The 6,000-nt window shown below is 38.5% G+C and overlaps 1 protein-coding gene across 1 annotated transcript in view; it reads right to left on the reverse strand.

The window, feature by feature from the left end:
- Nucleotides 1–6,000, reverse strand: part of MTMR7 (myotubularin related protein 7) — a 94,136-nt gene that overhangs the window by 38,899 nt on the left and 49,237 nt on the right. The window lies entirely within an intron of this gene.

Below are 6,000 nucleotides of genomic sequence, written 5' to 3' on the forward strand. Positions count from 1 at the left end.
CACAAGGGCATGTTTTAGGCAATCTAGTCATGCTTTACACACTGCCACCAGAAATTCCACTTCACTGGGCTTACAGGTTGCATATTTAAGTGTTCTTAACCAAGTTACAGAGCCACTTCAGAGAAGTGGAGTGCTGGTTCTAAGAAATCACAGGGAAGCAAAGCAAGACACTCTTCATCATCCTGCCCTCAGGCGTTGCCCCTTCTCTCCAAGGGCTCTTGGTAGGAGGTAAGACAGTGACAAGCGAGCATTTCTTTCATCGAAAAGGGACAAACTGCAATTCTGCATCCTGGCAACTGGGAAAACTTCAGCTGCCTGTTTAAGACAGCCTGACACTGGGAGACAATGTCCTAAAATGTCAGCACCAGTGGTGACCTCCTAGGGCACCTTCCTGTCCCTGGCACACCCTCTGTGCGCTCCTATCTGAGGTGACGGTCAAGCCAACACCCTCCCCAGACATCTTCCCAAAGCCCACCCACTCTTCGGGGGGGGCCGACCCAATTCCTCTCCCCTGCTCTTCCACCCTTCAACACACACTACGACAACTTTTTGTTTCTTACGTGACGATTTTAGAAGTGGTAAGAAATGATTTACCCTTTCTGCGCATCCCTGGCACTGATTTCCCCCAGTGGAAGCTCTGGCGCCTCGGAATGGTCCAGCAATTCTGTCAGAAATCAGGGGTTTAAAACCTAGCTCCAACTTGCCAACTTCACGACCTTCAAGAAGTCAAACTACTGAGTACTTGCTATTCTCTAAAACTGACGCGGAACAGAAATGACATCCCCCGGGGCTGATACAAGGACACCCATGACGAGGCTCTTCATCAACCATTAATCCTGACAGAAATGGGAATGGTGGCCACAGTAATAGTAGTCGACTTCTTGCTCGACATATTTTGCTTTGATGGCAGCCAATCCATCCTTTTGCAACACGAGGACCGGTTAGATGGCAGTTCCTGAACTTTGTTTATTTCCTAGAAGTCAAGCACGTCCTTGGGCGCTTCAAGAAGAGTCCTCAAGCAGGTATAGCAGCAGGGGAAATGTGTGTCTGCACGTCCTCTAACCATCCCGCCCGTCCTTACCACTCACGGGACCGAAGGGAACGAGAACCCGTCAAAAAGCTCACATCAGTTGTTCTGTGACGACGCCTCCCTCGCCTGCCCTCCTGCCTACCTTGTCTGCTTCCAGCCTGGGCACCGCATTGAGAAGGAGACAGATGGGCCACAGAAGTGAAGTTCCCAGGCCCAGAGTATTTCCCCAACGGCATTTTAGGCAAGATTACCAAAGACGTCAACGTGGGCTCTGGCACTGAGACAAAAATCCCAGACCAAGAACAGATGGTCCAAGCTACTTGGAACCTGAGATTTTACTGGAATTACTGCCCACAGACACTACACTTGCTTCCCTGCAAATCTGCTGTCAGGACCTCTCTGGAGTCAGGCAGCCAGAACATTACTACACAGACCACACCTGCGCGTCTGAGTTCAAGAGACGTAGTCATTGCACCAGACTTAACAACGTTTTCTTAAAATAGCAGTTTTAAAAAGGAAATTGGTAGGTTTTCAGTAAGTTCACTAAGTTTCAGTAAGTTCAGTAAGTTAAAACAAGTCCTGCGTAATTTTTTTTAATTAATAAGGGAACGATTTTCTTTGTCCTCCGCTAAATAAGCCTGCTGGGAGTGCCTGCATGTCTTGGTTCCCCTGGCCAAGAGGAACCTTTTTTGGTAATTCTTTCATTCATTCAACAAGTTTTTTTTTTTTAACTGAAATATATTTAACACATAACATATAACACTGTATAATTTAAATTATAAAACATTAATTTGATACATTTGTACATTGTAATACAATTGCCGTTGTAGTGACAATTAGCACCTCTATCATGTTACATAATCATCCATTCTTTTTAGTAGCTGGAATCATTAAGTTCTAGTTTCTTAGAAGTGTGATGATTATCATAGAATACTGGTGTCTATCAACAAATTTTTACTGAATACTTATTATGTGTCAGGCATTAGGTTAGGTGCTAGAGCAGTGATGAATAACAAAAGATTTACTGGTCTCAAGGAGTTCACATTCCCAGGAATCTTTGATCTCTGTTGCCCTGGTTACAACCTCCCAATACATGTATTTACCACTGCAACATAGTATCCATCTGAGGGCCAGCCAAGGCTCTGTATTTATTGAGGACCCGTCACTCAGTTGAGCACTTTAGGACAAGGGTTAGTTGTCAGGAACTGAGATATATCTATAAAGACAACGGTGTTCTTCAACATTTAAGACCTAAAATTTATTTCAAGGAATTTATGATGTAATGGGGAGAAGAAAAGGGGTATGAACAGCATGAAATGATTTGTATATACATAAAATAAAATAATACATAATACATGAACTATAGCTGTAGAGAACTGAAATAAACAAGATTTTTAAAAATTACTGGTTTGGGTTATACTTTCAATTTTATTCCAAGAGAAATAGATTAAAAATTTAACCTAGTAATGAATGCCAATTATTTTATTTAAAGAAAGACAATTTTAAGAGTTAGGTACAGAAAGGAAATCTTAGCTTAGAGAGTTAGATTACCAGAAGCAAGTGTCTTATAAACAGGGATAATAGTAATGCTGATAGAGGTGATTATGATAATAATAATTAGCCTGCCCAAGACCACATGGAGAGAAAAGGGCAGCGCCGGTTCTGGAACCTAAGTCTCTGTGCGCTATGTATGGTGTTATTTCCACCAATGACAAAAGCTTCTTCTCCATCCGATGACATCACTAGCCCCACTTACATCAAATAACTTGTGAAAAGAAAGAAAGAACTCTTACAAAAGAAGGGAGGAAAAAGTAGAGGTTTTTCTCAACCATGAGGTTAAAAGCAAAAGTAACGGATGATGACATAATCTTCCCGACGGACTAACAGTCAGAAATAGTTTGATAGAACCAACTTTTATTATATTTTTAACTGGTAATAAATGAGGGTTCATCACCTTTCTCGCTATTTCAATGATATTTGTAAAATCAGAAAATCCCCTAGGTTTTCACCTTTTCTGTTTCAACACAGTTTGTTGATTGTTAGTTTGGGTTTGCTGTGTATTACTTTTGGGAAAAAAATGCTGAGTAAGTCAAGTTTTGCAGTCTCTATACTGTAGGACTTCAGTGACTAAACGTGAGTCATGTTTGTGGTGACTCTAGAAGGAAACCTCATCAAAAATAACAAGAACCTGTGTTTTCAAGAAAATATTATTCCACAAGACGTGCCTTAGCCTCATTTTCTTCCCCACCCAAGGGTGTGTCATATTTTTTTTTAATTGTAAAAGGATATCCTATTTTCTTTACTAAACTTGGATTTTCCTGCCTTTCATTTCAAGGCTAGAAATTCACTGCAAAGGTTGGCTTTAGCATGGGAACAAACTATTACATTAGCCAGATACTTTATAATGATTGAGACAAAAAGGACCCAAATGTCCACTCACAGTGTAAGATTATGATCGTTAGATTTAAGGGTAATTACAAAGAAAATTCAGTATCATGAAAGTGGCCATTCTATCGCAAATAATCTGTATTCAATATATCCAGAAGAAGGATGTGGAAGGACCTGACTTGCACAATATCAAGATTTACTATAAAGCTATAATAATCATAATTAGTGAAAACGTAACTATGGAAATTACACAGTGTAAACTGGGACAAAGGTTAGCGAATAGACCAGGATTTTTTCTTAAACAATATGCTAAAACCATGAAACAAACTAGGAAACATTGACAACTCAAAACTTCTGAGGATTAAAAGATACTCTAGGCACAGTACATAAATATCTCCCAAGAGGAGATATTTGCAACAGCTATAAATGACAACAGGGCAATGTAAAGAAAACCACACTGAGATCTATTTCACACCAATTCAATTGGCATTTTCTCAAATTTAACGTTTTGATTAGTTAATAAATTCACATGGTTATAAAAAAAATAAAACAATACAAAAAGGTGCACAGCCTCACCCTTGTGTTCTATTCATCCCATTCCCACCTACTTTCTAGGTTATCACTTTGGGGCAATTACACATCCATATGAACAAGTCTTATTTTTCTCCCTCTTTTATAAAATAAAAGGTATCACACTATATTCACGATACTGTGCATTGCTTTTTTGAACCTAACAATATACTTCAGCGATCTTTCCTTATCAGTACATGGAAATATTCTACATGTTTTTAATGGCTACACACTAATTTAATTATACGAATCGACCCAAAATTATTTAACTGGTCCTCTATTAAAGAAATTTGGGTTTCTTCTAATACATGCTTTGATAAACAATGCTTCAATAAATAACTGTGTACGTCACTGTGCGTTTATGCTAACTCTTTAGAAGAAATTCCCAGAAGACTGTTGGGTCAATAAGTAGGGATACCACCAAACCCTGTAAATACCAACTGTTGGTAAGTCTGTGGGGTAATGAGAAATCATATCTTAGATGTGTAAGTCCATGCAAACACTTTGGAAAAGAATCTGGCAACAATGGGACTTCCCTGGCAGTCCCGTGCTTAAGACTTCGCCTTCCAATGTGGGGAGTCCAGGTTCAATCCCCGGTCAGGGAGCTAGGATCCCACATGCTTCGCGGTCAAAGGACCAAAACATACAACGGAAGCAGTACTGTAACATATTCAATAAAGACTTTAAAAATGGTCCACGTCAAAAAAAAAAAAAAAGAATCTGGCAATATCTAGTAAGGCTAAAATCCACATACCCTCTAACTCAGAAATTCTACTCCTAGGTAGAAACTCAAAATGTACTATGAGTCATATATAAGCCAGATAACGGCTTTATTTGAGATGGTAAAACAAAAGAGAGAAATAAAAGAAAAAGAATAAATAAAAGTTTAAACTATGGTATATTTGTAAAATGGAGTATAAGACAATAGTGAAGAATGAGTAACTAAGAGCTATAAGTTTCAACAGTTACTAACTTCTTTACATCTTGGACAGTTACTTAATCCATCTCTGCCTGAGTTTCTCCATTTGAAAGCAGGGATAATAACAACACCTACCACACAGGACTGCTAACATTTTTTAAGCTTCTAGAACATAGCCTGGCATGTGGTAACTATTATACATGTGTTTGTTAAATGAAATGAATCTCACAAATACAACTTGAGTGAAAAGTCAAGTTTCAGTAAGCAACATTCAGCACGATACCGCATACAGAAAGTGTAAAAAAACGCACGAAAAAATACGACATGCTGCTACTTACAAACGTAGAAACGTTATAAATAGAAAGGAATGACAACACCAAATTGCAGTCAGTGACCCTGGAGCAGGAAGTGATTTGGAGGGAATATTAAGGAGGTTTAACAGCATTGGCCATGTTTGTTCTTACATAGTATGCAGCTCCCTGCTGTTCATTTCATTAATTTTCAAAGTTTTGTGTATGTTGGAAGAGTGGCATAATAAATAAACAGCTGTTTTAAAATGAAGAATAATCAATGGAAGAAAGCAGTAAGATGTATATTTCCAAAATTATTACAGGCAAATACAAGAAAAAAACTATCTAGCTATACATATGAAAAGGGGAAAAACATGACTAGTAAAACCACAAACCATAGTATCTAGAACAATGTCATAGATATCAGTTACTGCAAAATCAAAATCTAACCATACCTAATTTGAGAAAAAACAACACATTCCACCCTCACAACCCAAAGGTAACTACTGTTAGATTATTATTATTATTATTTTCCTGCCCCATGCGGGATCTTAGTTCCCTGACCAGAGATTGAACCTGGGCCTCAGCAGTTAAAGTGCCAAGTCCTAACCACTGGACCGCCAGGGAATTCCCACTGTTAGATATTTTTTAAAAGGACAAAACATTCATATAGGATCACTGAAAGTAACGGGATAAGTAGAGCTCTACCAGGCAAATTCTGACAAGAAGAAGAACACAGTAGAAACATAATAATACAAAATAGAATTCAAAGCATTCACAGGAAAAAAGGATATTTTAAGTTG

Source organism: Phocoena phocoena, chromosome 21 (assembly GCF_963924675.1).
Source record: "Phocoena phocoena chromosome 21, mPhoPho1.1, whole genome shotgun sequence".
NCBI classification, from domain to species: domain Eukaryota; kingdom Metazoa; phylum Chordata; class Mammalia; order Artiodactyla; family Phocoenidae; genus Phocoena; species Phocoena phocoena.